Source organism: Ambystoma mexicanum, chromosome 14 (genome assembly GCF_040938575.1).
Source record: "Ambystoma mexicanum isolate Mex_15411 chromosome 14, UKY_AmexF1_1, whole genome shotgun sequence".
NCBI classification, from domain to species: domain Eukaryota; kingdom Metazoa; phylum Chordata; class Amphibia; order Caudata; family Ambystomatidae; genus Ambystoma; species Ambystoma mexicanum.
This window is the reverse complement of record NC_090940.1, coordinates 147,988,907-148,004,644: the sequence shown is the minus strand read 5'-3', so window position 1 is coordinate 148,004,644 and position 15,738 is coordinate 147,988,907.

Genomic DNA, 15,738 nt, shown 5'->3' with positions numbered 1-15,738 from the left:
TGTGCAGTCTGCACTTAAAATAAGCATGATAAAAAACCGGCGGGTCTCCTGCTCCAACCAGCGCTGCCAACAAGACCTTGGGAATTCATCGCTACAGACTTTATTGTGGAATTACCACCTTCCAAGGGATACACAACTATCATGGTTACCATTGATTTATTCACTCACATGGCTCATTTCACACCCTTATATAAACTACCATCCTCCTCTGAACTCGCTGGAATCTTCCTGGAACACATATTCCGACTTCATGGACTGCCTTCCAAGATCATATCTGACAGAGGACCTCAGTACATATCTCAGTTCTGGAAACACTTATGTCGAATACTAGGAATCCAACGTGCCCTCTCCTCCGGTTATCATCCACAGACCAATGGAGCTACTGAATGCGTGAACCAAACCCTGGAGCAATATCTTCGCTGTTTTGCCACCAAGGTCCAGGGCGATTGGTCACTTCTAATACCCTTGGCTGAATTCGCATACAATAATTCGGACCACTCGGCTGTCAAAACCAGCCCCTTTTTCTGTAGCCAACGATTCCACCCTTCAGTTCTACCATCCATACTCCCGCATCCTACCCCAGTTCCTACAGTCGACTCCTGGATTGAAACCCTCATCAACGTACAAAGAGAAGCCAAAGAACACCTCGAAAAGGCCCGAACAAACACCAAGCATTAAACGGATTCCAAAAGAAGACCAGGGCCTTCATACACAGTGGGTGATAAGGTCTGGCTATCCTTGAAACGACTGCCTCGACACTCGCGACCAAATAAATTGGCTCCCTGGTACTATGGCCCTTTTCCATAAAGGAAATCATTAACCCAGTGGCCTTCCGACTCAAACTACCAGAATCCTGGAAGAGGATCCACCCAGTTTTTCACACTTCTCTGTTGAAACCATACGTCCAGTCCTCCTAGACTGCTCCAAGATCTACCCCTGTGGTTGTCAATGATCAGTTAGAATACAAAGTCTCCACAATATGTGACTCCAGGTACAGACGTGGTCAGCTACAGTATCTGGTCGAGTGTAAAGGGTACCCTCCCAGTGAATGCACCTGGGAACCAGTCTCAAACATAAATGCCCCCAGACTACTCCAAAGGTAACACCTTATACACCCGGGCAAACCCGGAGGAACCGGGTTTCGGAGGAGGCATGCTGTCATGAACCACCGGACACGTCCCTTCTGGACTTCATGGTCCCTGACCCATAGGGGACTGAACTCAGCAGTACTCCCAACATGGCCACCGAACGCGGAACGCTGTTTGCCAGTCTCCGCGTTGTACGCTCTACGTTCTACAAAGCAGACACGGCCCCGCGGCCCTGTGCGTCTCAGCGCTACCGCTTGCAGTAGTCAGACCTGTGCTGCCGTAGTTCATACAGCGATTTCCACTGATTCCTGGTTCCCGGTCTCCTAATTTTGCTCCTCCTTCATCCTCCCCTTTTTGTCCTCACCTTGTATTCCTGGCTCTCCTTCACACTCGCCTTCCGAGTGCGCTCCTCGCCATTTCCTGGACTTTTTTCCCCAGACATCTGACCGCTCCCTGGAGATGGGACGCACATCGCACGCTGGTACCCGAGGACCCACGCACAGGGTTATACAAGACCCGAACTGTGCGAAAGAAGACTTCATCGAAGAACTCGAACAAACAACACAGACAGGTGAAAAGGGGGGAAATCTGTGACACTTTGTGAACTGTCAACTGTTCTTGCTCTTCCTTTTCCCCCTTGGTTGGTGGGATGGCTCTTGTTGGGTGAAACTTCTTCGGTGGTCGCCCTGTTGCTGGTCCACTTCCCTCGAGTTAGGGGGGTGTAGGCACACAGCCGCAAAATTGTTTTGCCGTTTACATTTTTGGTACGTAACGTCCCATGCCGGACATGGTTCACCTCAGTGCCACGGGACACAATGTTCACCTGCCTCAGAACGTTCTTTCTTTATTTTGCAGTGTGTGGAACGCTCCTACGGGAGCCGTGACATGGGCTCCAGCGTTCGTTTGTCGTCCTGGCTCGTGGACACACGTGGTCTAGGAATCCTCATCGCCAGTGTTCTGTTTGTTGCCGGGGCCGACCTCCGGTGGTGCGGGATGTCGGGATTGCAAGCACCGGCCCGCCTGGGCCTCAGCACGCAGCGCAGCAAAGAAAACACGTCACGCTGGTGGGCTGCATAAACCTGTAATGACTAGTTCCAGTGATTGCTTTATTAAAACTCCCTGCCCAAATCACGTGACCCCAGTCTCCCGTTGTGCACATGACATGACACTGGGATTGAATTCAGATTTTCAACACATTCGTTCCCGAAAGTCATAATTCTATTGAAGACACAGAGAAGGCTTATGCTTCTCTTTCAATTTTACAACTCTAGCAGCAAAATGACAACCAATAATATAACTGATAACAAAGCTAAAAAAACTACAATATCCACTGAAACAGAGTCGTTGGTAGTCCTGATATTATTGGTCTTCGAACCGACCACGTCACAAACTTAACCAATCAGTTCAGTCGTTATCCATGACCACACTTCATCTTCTCCTCTACTTCCTCTTTCTTTGCTCAATCGGAATTGCGTCCACTGATAATCACAATCTCGTCGTGTAAGCGAAAAACCTTCTTCAATTCCCCGTTTGTTTGGAATCCACCACCGATACCTAATAGAAAACAAAATATATCTGGTGACTGTAAGTCGAAAGAGGGTGGAACAATCGTAAACAACCACAGTTTCCATTTGTTATAACTTTATGCATATAAAAGCATGTAACACTTTTATCATATTCATCTTCAAATTCACTTTTGCATTTATATAACTCTAAAACCAGTTCAATACACATTCAGCAAATGTCATTAATGTTATGATTGACAGGGTGAGATAATCCTTCGCCTCCATGTCTTTAATAGAATTATGCCTTTCTGGAACAAATGTGTTAAAAATCTGAATTCAATACCGAAGGCTCGGATTATGCTTGTTCAAAGCTTACTCACCACTAACGAAGCCACACTCTCCTTTGTTTTAAAATAGAATGGGCCTCATTCCGAGGCTGGCGCTATCCATGGAGTAAAGAGCACCATGGTAAGCAACCATGGAGCTATTTACTCCATGGAAATCCGGCATGGTGAATGGAGTAATTACCGGTCCATTCCAAGGTTGGAGGGACCGGTAATTCCCCATTCACCATACCGGTTCCCCATCCCCATTCCTGCCCCCATAGGGCTCAATGGGAATGGGGAAGGAGTAAATTACGGCACGGTAAATTACGGTGCCGTAATTTACTCCAAGGTCCCTTTGCGGGTTGGATTTTTAATGCCAACCCGCAAAAGGGAACTCGGAATATGGTGGTAAGTGTTAACGGTCACCGTTGCCATTAACGGTGACCGTTAACCCTTACCTCCAGCCTCGGAATGAGGCCCAATGTCTTAAAAGTCGATTCATTCGACCAATCTGCTGATCTCATAATGTCTTCTACTCTGGCTCCTATGTTAAATGCCTTGGTAGCCATCGCTCCCCTCGCTGAGTGAGCACCATACTTTACTACATCAATGCCTGCCTGATCCATCACCTATCTAAGCCATCTGGCTATAATAGCTGGTGTCACAGCCTTGATGGTTTACAGATCACTAGTAATGACTGTGATAGTCCTGGTGGTCTCACTTCCCTCGTCATATCCTCACATACTGACAAAACATCTGACCTGGCATAATTTAGGTTGACCCGGAAAATAATCATATGATATGGATTTCAATCCTGTCTTAGTCCTCCTTGTTATGAGGAAGGTCACTGTTTGGTGATACATTCTTCCTGCACTCTGTCTGACGATCTTTTACCAGACAGTAGTCATAGGAGCATGGATAGTTTGCCTGAAATGGCCTTCCTGGATAAATCCTGGTTATCCGGCCATTATAGAAAAAGTTTTAGTACTGTGTCCACATCCCATAACTGAGTATATTTCTCTGAATAATACTTGTGTATGAGTGCGATAGAAATAAAATATCAATTCAATTCAAATCTAGGGCGTCTAAACATTTTTACTCCCCTTAATAGGCTTCAAATCAAGGGGTGTTCTTCTACCGCGATCCCTTCTATCCTGGGGTGCTCTGCTGATATCGCGGACCTGGCCGTATTGATGGTTCTATATGCTTTCTCTTGAGCTGCCATCTGTGCTAGGAAATTGGCCACATGGACTACATCTGTTCCATCTGGATGAATGTCCCTCTCCATACACCAGCTACCCCAGTAAGCTCATGCAGATTTGTAAACTCTTTGTGTTCCTGGGGCCCAGGAATTGTTAATGATGATTTTAGCCTCATTCAATAATCCTGGCCCAACCCAAGATCTCCTGAAATCGCCAATGTATTAGATTGAGTTTGCCTACCTCACTAATAGGTGGCTGAGACCTCTAGGGTCCCGTACAATGAACTCGTACCTGGGTGGAGCCACTGTGTTGTGATATGATAATTCCAGTAGGCTGGGGGACCACACCTGTCCCCTCCATTCCGGCATAACTCAAACTAGCGATGCTTTCTGCCTCCTCACCTGAGCTAGCGTCCTCGCTATCATGGAGATAGTAGGGAGCTCATAATTTGTCTGCTGACCCCATGTTTGGAGGAAGGCATCTGTTGCTTCCACCTCTGGGTCTGGTCTCCAGCTGAAGAACTGAGGTAGTTGGTTGTTCAATCCCGATGCAAATAGTTCGACCTGGCATGGCCCCCATCGAGTCATCAGTTCTTGGAACACCTCCTCTTCCAGCTTCATTTGCTTGCGTCCTTAATGTATCTGGAGTTCCAGTCAGTCACCTCGTTCTGATGGCCCAGTAAGTATTATATGCTGTGACGGACCCCTTAGGAAAGTAGTGTAGGAACATATGAGAAGGGTAAGGTTTACAAACATAGTATCTTTTGAATATTTACTTCCTGACTGTCAGTGAAGAAAACCACCTGCCCTACATATGTCAGTGACCAAAACAAGAGGCAGCCAGACATGTGATGTCATCAGTGATGCCATCAATGACATTTGTGATGTCATCTTTGATGCTATGGGTGTTAGTTTTAGCAGTGCACAGTGGTGGCGCGAGTTATAGCTTACCATAACTGGCAAACTTCGGAGGTTTTTCGGTTTTACCTGTAACCATAACGTCCCTGTAACAACGTTTTTCCATTGAACTTTATAGGTTTATACTATTGCAACTTAACCATAACGTCCCTTTTAACATAACGTTTTTTGTCAGTGAATTTCATTGGCTTTTAGCAGGATACCCTTAATGTGTAAAAAGGAACTGTGCAACATAGTGCAAATGCTGGCACTATATTAATGCGGACAGCAGTCGCAACTATACATCTCTTTGCAGAGATCATGTGGCATCCAACCGGCTGAGTAAGGCAGGTGCTCTCTTACATAGTGGTACCAATCACCAAACGCAAATAACAGACAAACAGCAACATGGACAAAAATTGGCAGGGAAAATACAGTAGATTTGCAAATTGTGCACTTATGAAGCAAACAGGACAAAGGCATAGGGAGTACACCATAACAGAATGCATCAACAACAGAAGGAATGTCTGCCTTCACTGATTTTACCGCACTGCTACTTAAGAACCAACTGCCAGAGTAGCTACTGCAAAATGCAAAGACCTGAACATCAGTACAATGTAGTAAGGACCCTAAACTTTGTAAAATAATTGCACCGGTTCTGCAGTATGCAATAGTACGGAAGCATAACACATAACGTGTCTTGGCGTAATGCAGCAATGCGAAGCACCTTACAGTGGCAGGAAGAACATTTTCCTCATGACGCAAGTACTTTCTATAGTAACCTCATTGGTACGCACAGACAAAACATGTAATATATATTGCTGCATGTACATCAAACACATTTTCTTTTTGTTAAGACAACATATTGGAAAGGAGAGCAAGGCAGTACAAGCGGCAACCCTTCCACAACAGCATACGGGCATAGGAAACAAAAGAAATTCTGTGCATTGGGATATGGTCAGCATGGAAGTCAAAGTGGAGAAATTGGTGAACAATTTTGCCGCTTTAAAGGTTGCGTACAAGGATATCATTTGGACAAAGTAACACAACACGGGCACAGCTGCATGTGTACTCCTTCCCCATGTCAGAGCCCCCATTCCCTCAAACACCGTTTCATGGAAGACGTTACAGTAATACATCAATCTTTTCCTCCCCTGACAACCAAATTGTGCAAATCCCCATTTCCCCACAATAAGTACTTCTGCTACCCCTTCCTTTCCAAATGGGCTGTATGCATGTGTAACAGGAAACGATAATAATGAGAATGTTGCAGACTGTTTGAGTGGTAATCCTTGTTGTACCTGAAATGGGGTTCTGACTCAGCAGCACACAGTCCTCGTTGCAATGACCACAAGTAAGAAAAAGGTAGGAGTCTTATGTACACTGCAGCTGTCCGGTTTTCTGCAATGACAATGGAGGTATCCGTACGCCACCAGCATGCTCTGCACGTCCGCATGTTCTCCACCACCAATCAATGCGTGTACACCCAGACGTTTATGCATAGTGCAAGTACACGCATGTGTGTCTGTTTCTCTGTGTCCTACGGACATCGCCACTGTGCAGCATATGCAAAGGAATGTTAATTAGGTTGGGGCATCCACCCACGTCCTACAAGTGCTATGCAGATAAACCTCCCACCTGCTGTATCTTATAAATACCCAGCATCTCCCTAAATTGTTGGCACACGTGTGGTGCAGTTTTCATCAGTAGAGAAAAGGCAACGGTGTGCATAGGACAACCATGCACGTGCACACAACGTAGTGCACCCAAAACGTGTGCAGCGGACAGCCGTCCCAAAGGAGAACAGTGGCGATGTCACAATGCGACCGCACCCACTCTCGGCGTGAGCACTTATTTTGGGGACAGGAGCCAGACCCTTAAATAGTGGGAAAGTGCAGGGTTGAGTAAACTACGGACTGTTTTTCGGAAAGTACATGCTTACAGACACACCACAATATGCCGTTGCACATGTATGTATGGGTTGGAACAATGTAGGCCTGCTTTCCGGGAGAAAGTTGTCCACAGCAACCCTACAAAAGGGCACACCCCATAGGTGCTGAGCAATCAGTTTGCAGCTTTGCTGAACAAAGTAGCAGGCCACATCGGTTTGCCCTGTAAGTAATGCTGCACCAAATCTGATGTGCTACAGTGCATCTGCAACTAATAGCAACCATATTAGTCCAGCTGAGTACACACAGTAATGGGCAAAATTATGAACGGACCTTGCTGTGCCACACGCAAACGCAGCTGCGATATTCCCCATTGTCCCAATCACATGGCTAGCTAGTGACAAAGGGGAGTAAGCACAAGTGCGTTTCCCCAAGGACGGCGAGGGCCGTGTCCCAATGAAGCAGAAACATTCCTTCTTCCGTTTCCAGTTTCTTCTTTGCAGCATGCCGTCATTGCGTACTGTTAAAAAGTTCCATGCGCTTCCACCAATGACATTGAACAGCTCTCCATGTAACAGTATCAGTTCTGTACAACACTCCTCTGCGTACACAGCCTGCCCAGAAATGTTATTGCGCAATCCACGTGGCTCCATAGTCCCATTTCCATCTCCTCCATCCTAAAAAATCCCCGTATTTGGCTTTCATGCTGCGTGCGAGTGTAGGGGCACAACGTGCAACCAGGGTAGGGGACGTTTGTTATAAGGGGTGGCTCTTAAACACGGTTTATCTTGTGTTTTTTTGTAGATGCTTCTAGAGGAACACCTTTTTTTCATTTTGTATTTGATTTTTTGTTTTCTTGTGCAGACATTGTTGCAGTAAACTCTTCACCGGATCTTGTAGACAGGCAAACAAAACAGCATTACAAATGGGCGACAAAAAAATGCCATTTGGTTGGAAAAATTCTGCATTTCCACAACTAATGAGGTTATTGTTGCAGAAGAAAATCCCAGCAACGGACAGAAAAGTATTCATGCTTCTGTTGATGAGACACCATTCTGCATCTGGCTCGGAACAACATCCATGAGCAGTAGCCCACACTCTTCGTGGTGTTACCGATGAGAACAGCACCTTCACAGTGGGCAAAAAGCCTCTTCACTAGCTTTAGCAACCTCTTTAGTTGACGGAGCAAGCCTAAACAAGACATGCAACCCATATGCATACCGCCGTAGTCGATAACAATAACATCGCCTCTACGGAAAGTGGCCAAGTCTTTGTAAAGTACATCCATGTCAGCAAAACTGCACTTGTACACACCGTTCCACAATGCGACCACTCCTTCCAACCCAAAATTGCCATCAAAGTTTCTTTCCAGGCCATACTTGTGCAGATCGAGTAGAAAGCATCACCTATAGGCAACACAATGGGTCTCGCTATGTCAGCCAGCCTCACTACGCAGAATATATTGTAAAGCAGTTTGAATGCCCCTTCCTGTAAACCACACCCACAGTACCTGGTTGGATAATCCCGAAAGTCCCATGGGCATTGGACAGCAACATAAAATGCACAGATTGTGGCACGTGCGGTGCCCAGAGTACTGTGAGGACCACACCCCAGTAAATCAAGAGCAGTCTTTCTTCCATTTCCACTAGCTTTTGTCCAGCTCCACCTCATTGGGTACGGGTAAATGGGCACACACGATTCCACCAATGCCATCCAAGACGTTACCACCTAACACTGTCTGTGCTGCACAACATTTCATAGGTACCGTTAGAAAATCAGCCTGCTAGTATACTGTCACTTGCCAGCACCTCCACTACAAATTTCAGTAATAGATTGAAAAATGTGTGCATCCACATTCATCCTCTTCCGCACCCACTACCACAAATGTAAGGTACCAAAACTTTTTCTGCACTATGCGTATTACTGTGTTATGAGTGCCCCTGCGCAAAGTATCTGCCACTGAGTGGCCATTACGTTCTTTAAAAGTATACTGTTTTTTTCCCATCCCCTACCATGAAGTGGCACGTTAGTGATATGTGCTTGCAACGTTCTCATTGCCCCATATCATACAGTGTCATATCGACACAGGAACTCCCTGCTTCCCTTCCGACAATGCTCCAAAATGTTTTCCCCACTAACCCACCTCCTACATAAATTGTAAAAAAAAGGCATCAATAGCAGCATTGTATGTATGGTACCAAGGGAAAGGAACTTTCCAAAAGATCATTCTCTGCACAGTTGTACTTCTGTGTAGAGTGCACCATTACAGCACATTCTTTTTAAATCCTTCTACTCTCCGCCCTCTGCAACGCATCCACAAGAGGAGTGCGCGACTTGGGATGGTATCTCTCCTGCATTGAAATGTCGCCAATAGCTCCCAGTGGCTGCCAGGAATAAAGTGAGAAGACTCTGCAATACACAGAAGGCCTTCTGGCCCCTGGGACCACAATACCCTCAAATGTAACTCCCTATATATCTGCGTGGGCGAGCTCTTCCCTCATCCATATCCAACTCCCTCAGGGTCACGCGCTTCTGAAAAAAAACAGTTGTTTGTGGATGTGCTTTTTCGCCTGCGACCTCCCTCTGCAACAGGCTCCCTGCCTCCCTGACACTTGAGGGGAAACATCGCCGGTTCCAGAAGCATCTCAAAGTCTTTCTCTTTGCGTCTGCTGTATCTGCGCAACTCCCTGGCTAACTGCATGACGTACACTTAATCTGCACTACTTACCTGATGATTCTGTGATGTTGGACCCATGTCACCTCCCTGTGCCAGGCGGACCCCTACACTGGCTTTCTAGCAAACCCCGCACTTGAGCACTGTGTCTTATATGCCTAACAGTGCATCCACCACCTCGTGTGTACATCTATCCGTGCACTTGGCACAATTGGCCTGTATTTTTACTTATTGTCATTTCTTCTTCTTCCCCTCCCTCCACCCATGCACTTGGGTGATCTAAGTCACACCTGTCCTACTAGGTTCTTTGTCTATGTCTCCCCTCTGTTTGCCCTCCTTTGCCTTGTTGTGCTTTGCTAGACATGTGCGTAGGTGCATTACGAATGGTGTAGCATACAAGCGCACATCATATGATATACACACAATGAATGCACAACAGCAGGATGGCACACTCCAAAGTTGTTTTTTATTTTCCGCTCTACCCCACTTACTGCACACTTTTCAAAATATGTTGGGCACACGCAGCACACCTTGCATGTTACTAACTGCAAAGAAATACATACAGTTGATGCATACACCCAGGGTGCCTGCTCCTTACATTGCTCACTTCCAGCATAGCCTTCTGCACTTCTTTGTGGAAAGAGCCCTTCTGGCACACTGTTTGAATACACACCTGATCCACCAACCTTATAAACAGTGTAGTTCATTCACAGTTTCTTTTCCATGGCTCCTATCCAGAAAATTGCTGGATGTGGCACGTAGAAGCGTGAAAGTATAGCGTAAACCGCTGAGTTTTCGTCATAGGGAGGGAGAGGGGATGGGGGTGGTTTCGGGGGCTAAATGTAAAACAGGATTAGGAGTTGGGTCTGTAGTACTCCCTCAGGGTCAGTCGTTTTTCAAAGAAACGAGCTCGGGGTAGATCTCTGTCTTCGGCTGGGACCTCCCTCTACAACAGCCTCCCTGCCACTCTAAAACTTGAGGAGAACCATATCCGGTTCCGGAAGCACCTCAAGACCTTCCTCTTTTCTTCTGCCTTCGCTCCCCCTCTACCCTGCTGATCTGTTCTCTCTTGGCACCATGCACCTGGCCACCCTCTGTCCTCCAGGCCCAGGTACCTGCTCACCCTGCCACCTCCCGCACTGCCTCTGGGCCACCCCTTGCACTGGGGTCTGTATCTGTACCCATAGAAGAGCGTTCTCGGGACGATGACCTTGCATCCTTTTAGTATGACATTATCCTCCACTACGGTCAACTCGTCGCGGACTTGATCTAGCCACTTGATGTCTTCCTTCGTGGTGGCCGATTCGCCTCTGGCCTGCTGTTTCATGAGGGCCGTCTTGTCCACCTGCAGGCAGTGCCGGGCAATTCGCAGCGCTGGGTCTGCTTCTGATTGGATGGACAGCTCCAGCCACCCAACCGGAAATGGTTGTAGGTGGTGGATGATGTAATTTATGTACGCGTCCGCTATGGACGGTTGGGACGCCGTCGTGGGCATGGGATGCCGGGAGAGATAGTCCGCTGGGTTTTCCTCCTTTCCTGGCCGGTGTTGTATGATGAATCTGTAGTCCTGTAGGCGGAGGCCCCATCTGGCAATTTTTGGTGGCATCCTGGCCTTCGGGCTGCCGTATATGGTGAGTAGTGCCTGGTGGTCCGTGATGATGGTGAACTCTTTGCCGAATAGGAATAGATGAAAGTATTCGCAAGCCCAGACGACAGCGAGGCTCTCCTTTTCCGCCTGAGAGTATGCCTGTTCTGTGATCGTCAGGCTCCTGCTGGCGTATGCTACCACGTGCTTGGTCTGTGGCTCCTTGGGGTCTTTTTGTGTCAATATGGCGCCTAGTCCCACCGGGCTGGCGTCCACTATCAGCTCGGTGTCACGGCCGGCATCGAAGTACGCCATGTCCTCTGCCTGTGTGATGGCCTTTCGTATCGCTTCGAACGCTGCTTGGCACTCCTTCGACCACGTGAACGGCGTGTCCTTCCTGGTGAGTAGTCGTAGGGGATTGCTGACTGTGGCATAGTCTTTCAGGTACCTGGAGCAGTAGCTGGCTAGTCCCAGAAACGATCTGAGGTCGGTAGTGTTTGCAGGGGGCGTGGCTGAGTTGAGGGCTTCCACTTTCTCTGGGTCGGGTGTCATGCCTTTATCTGAGAAGATGTGCCTGAAAAACCTCAGCGACCCTTTGGAGAACTCGCACTTGGCTTTGTTTAGGGTGAGCCCTGCGTCGTCTAGCGCTTGACATACTCTGTGCAGTGCCAGGTCATGTTCTTCCTGTGACTTGCCGTATAGTAGGACGTCGTCCGAATAGTTCAGACAGTTGGGAACGTGCCTGATCACTTTGTGAATCTCCTCCTGAAAGATCTCGGCGGCCGAGGAAATGCCAAAACTGAGCCTTTTGTATTGAAACAGGCCGAGATGAGTGACAAACGTGGTGATGTAACGGGATTCCGGTGCTATTTCAATTTGGTGGTAGCCTTTTGTGAGGTCTAATTTGGAGAAGATCCTCGCCCCGTGGAGGAGGTGAATCATGTCCGTGATTCTGGGCGCTTGATGTCGCTCCCTTTCGATGGCTGTGTTGGCTCTGCGCATGTCGACGCATAGCCGTATGGATCCTTCCGGTGACTTCTTCGGGACGGGGACAATGGGTGATACCCATGGCGTCGGGCCTGATACGGGTTCTATAACGTTCATTTTGATGAGCTTGTCCAACTCCTCTTCTACTTGTCTCTGGATATTGAACGGGATGCCTCGGTAGTGTTGAGCCACCGGTTTGACCTGAGGGTTGATGTGGAGGTGCACTTTCCGGTTGCGTAGTTTGCCTAGGCCGGTGAAGAGTCTAGGGAATGATTGTTCAATTGAGTCCGGTTTGGTGAAGTACTTGTTGGCCATCAACTGGTATAAGATGTGTACCAGTCCCATGTCCACTGCTGTCCGAAAGCTCAGTATGCACCCGCTGTTGGCTTCTGTGTCTAGGATGTACAGTGGGATCTTCGCCGAGTGTCCTTTGTGTGTGCTGTGATCATGCCTTTGCATGGCAGGGGTGTCCTGGATCCGTAGGGGTATATGTCAACTGTGGCTTTTCGGATCTTTGGCGGGGTGGTCAAGGATTGATATGCACTTTCACTGATGATATTGACCGTCGCTCCGGTGTCCACGAGAAACTTCAGTGGTGTGTCATTTACTTGGAGTGTCAGGATGGGGCTGTGTTGGGTGGCCACCGTGTTGTCCTTTAGGGCCCACACGTACCCTTTCCTTCTCTGGTCCTCCTCTGACGAGAGGGTGTCTGTGCTGGTGGGGGATCGGGTCTCCACATACCTTACGAAACGCTGCCTGTGTGATCTTCTAGTGTCCTCAGATGACCGTTTGTCTTCACGTGTGTATCGATTTCTGCGGTCTCCTTCTTCTTTCCTGGCATGCCGCCTTTCGCTGTCCGCTGCCGGCCTGGGCGGGCTCTGTGGTGTGGGCCTGCGCCTTTCTTGGTAGCGGTGTTTGGGCGTTGAGTGAATCGGGGCGTTCTTAGACATGGCCCTGTAATGGTCCATTCCCCCGCAACACGGCACACTTTTGTCCTATGGCCGGGCATGTACCCGTGTGTGGATATTCATAGCCACATTTGAAGCATGTGGCAACGGGGTGTTTGTTGGTCTGGCTTGGGTGCGTATATAGTTTATTGATTGCTTCAGCGTTGTCACTGGATTGGTGTATGGACACTTTGCCGAGGCTGTCCAGTTGCGAGTCCACCGCTGCTTCCATGCGGGCCAGCGCCAGGATTTCCTCTAGTGACCGTTGTTTCTGTAACAGTTGTTTGCGGAAAGGCTGTGAGAGGCATCCAGCTATTACTTGGGACCTGAGCGCCTCTTCATTGGAGTACCTGTGAAATTCACAGTGTTTCAGTTTGATGCGTAGTCGCATCACAAAACTGTCTATGGATTCCCCTTTGTCCTGTCTTGTTGTGTAGAACATGTGGCGCTCATAATCCACGTTTGTATGTGGTGCGAAGTATTCGGACAGCTTGGCATGCAGCTCCCCATATGTGACAGTGTCTACGTTCAGCAACTCCCCTGCAATGTCTCTTACCGCTGGGCCCACTGCCATAAACAGTGTATTTTTCAGCCTCGTGTCGTCCGTCAATCCTATGGCCCCTGTGTAAAACTTGAAGTCTCGTAACCATATGTTCCATCTGGGCCCCAGGTTGGAGGTGTCTCTGATTTCAAACGGGTTGGGCATGTGCATGACTTGGGCCGCTCCTTCCTGATGTGCCTGCTGGTTGTTGTCCTGCGTTGTGTCAACGCTTCCAGATGCCTGTCCTGCTCCTCCTGAGGAGGACCCTGGGGTGGTCGCTGTGTCTGACATGGCTGCACAGCAGTAAGAGATTTGTGCAGCTCTGTGCTGTGGAGTCTAGGCTGTGCTGGGACGGTGACGTTTCCTCCACGTTATGGCTTCCTCGTGGTGTGGCCTTTGTCCTTCTGTACTCCCCCGTCCCCAGCTATGTGCCAGATGCGGTGACACGTCTTGTCATGCGCACCCACGTGTGGGGAGGCGGGGCCGCTCGTAGCGAGTGCCTCTGCGGTACCGGAGCGCCCGTGTCCCGTGGGCGCTTTTGTGCGGCTTGCAGGCGGTGTCACACGGGAGCCGGGGCCGCTCTCATACGACGCACTTGTGATCGGGAGGCGGGGCCGCTCGTGGCGAGTGCCCCAGCGGTATTGGATCGCCCGTGTCCCGGCTTGCGGGCTGTGTCACACGGGAGCCGGGGCTTCGCTCATGCGGCGCACCCAGTTTCTGCAGGCCGACTACCAGGCCTCTGTCATGCGGCAGGCGGGGCCGTGCAGGGTCGGCAGCCGTGCCCGAGGTGCGCCGACGCGCCGAACTGCTCGGCCGCAGACCTCGTCACCGTGCCTGCGGGGTCCGCGCCCGCTCGTTGCCAGTGTTGGGTTTCCGCTTCGCTCTGAAGCGAACCCGGGCCGATGGTCCTGCGCGCGCGCGCCGCAATGATACGCAGGACCCCGGAGTATCGCACAACCTGCTTTATTCGATATCTCGGCGGAACTGCCGAACCCTCCCTCGTCCCTCCCCCTTCCCCTGACGTCACGTCCGGGACGTCATGTCCTGTGGGACCCAACAGGGGTCCGCCCACACAACGATGTGGGCAACCTGACACATGCTTGCTTACACATTTTTTTATTTTTGATGGCTTTCGATGCGTTTCTGTTCACTTCTCCTCCTCACATTTGTACGGAGTAAACGTCAATGCTTCTCTTACAGTTCCACAGGATTGTATTCAATGTTGCGTGCAGAGTGGCAAACAAAACAGCATTGCCAATGGAGGTCAAACAAATTCCATTTTGTTGGACCCACTGCAAATCTTGCTCTTTAATGCTGTCATAGTCGGGACTGAATATCCCAGCACTGCACATAAAGTTACACATGCTTCTGTTTATAAAACACCTCCTGACCTCCAGCTGTGGGCAAATTACACCCTAATGTGCAACACATGCAATTACCTACACCATGTGCTCACAAATGCATAGCACCTCACTTTGGTTGTTCCACCAGGTGTAAAATGCTCCCTGCACCCATTATTCAAAGGTCACCACCCTCGGTGAGAAACAGGCAACTCTACAAGGCTGCTGTATGGTGTGCTGGCTGTCGCCAAAAGATAGGCTGTTGGGTCAGCAGTGTTCTAGATAAGATTTTGGAGGTGAGAGTATTTTACTCTCTATTTTTAAACTTTGAGAGTAAATGTGATTTTAAGTGAGTAAAAATGACTTTTCTCCTTTGCAAGAGAGTAAAATGTATGCAACATCAAGCAGACGTGTGCAAAAACTGTATGAAAATCATTACTATGCGGCAGCTTTCTGCATTGTGACAGAATACACCTTTCATTATTTCTGGCCATTTGATCTCTCCTGTTTATATTTAAATGTTGAAATCACAAAAACCTAGCCATTTATATAGTAAAGCAAACATGAATTGTATTGTGTGTTTTGAGATTCAATAGCAGAATTGTCTTTTGATGTTTAATAAAAGTCCTAATTTCCTGGAGCTATTACTACCTAATGGTATGCCAGTGTTATGATACAAAAGTGCAGAGAGGCAAGAACTCCATGCTAAATTCTATATCTAATCTAGTGGTCAAATGGTTATTTATATAGCTCTTTTG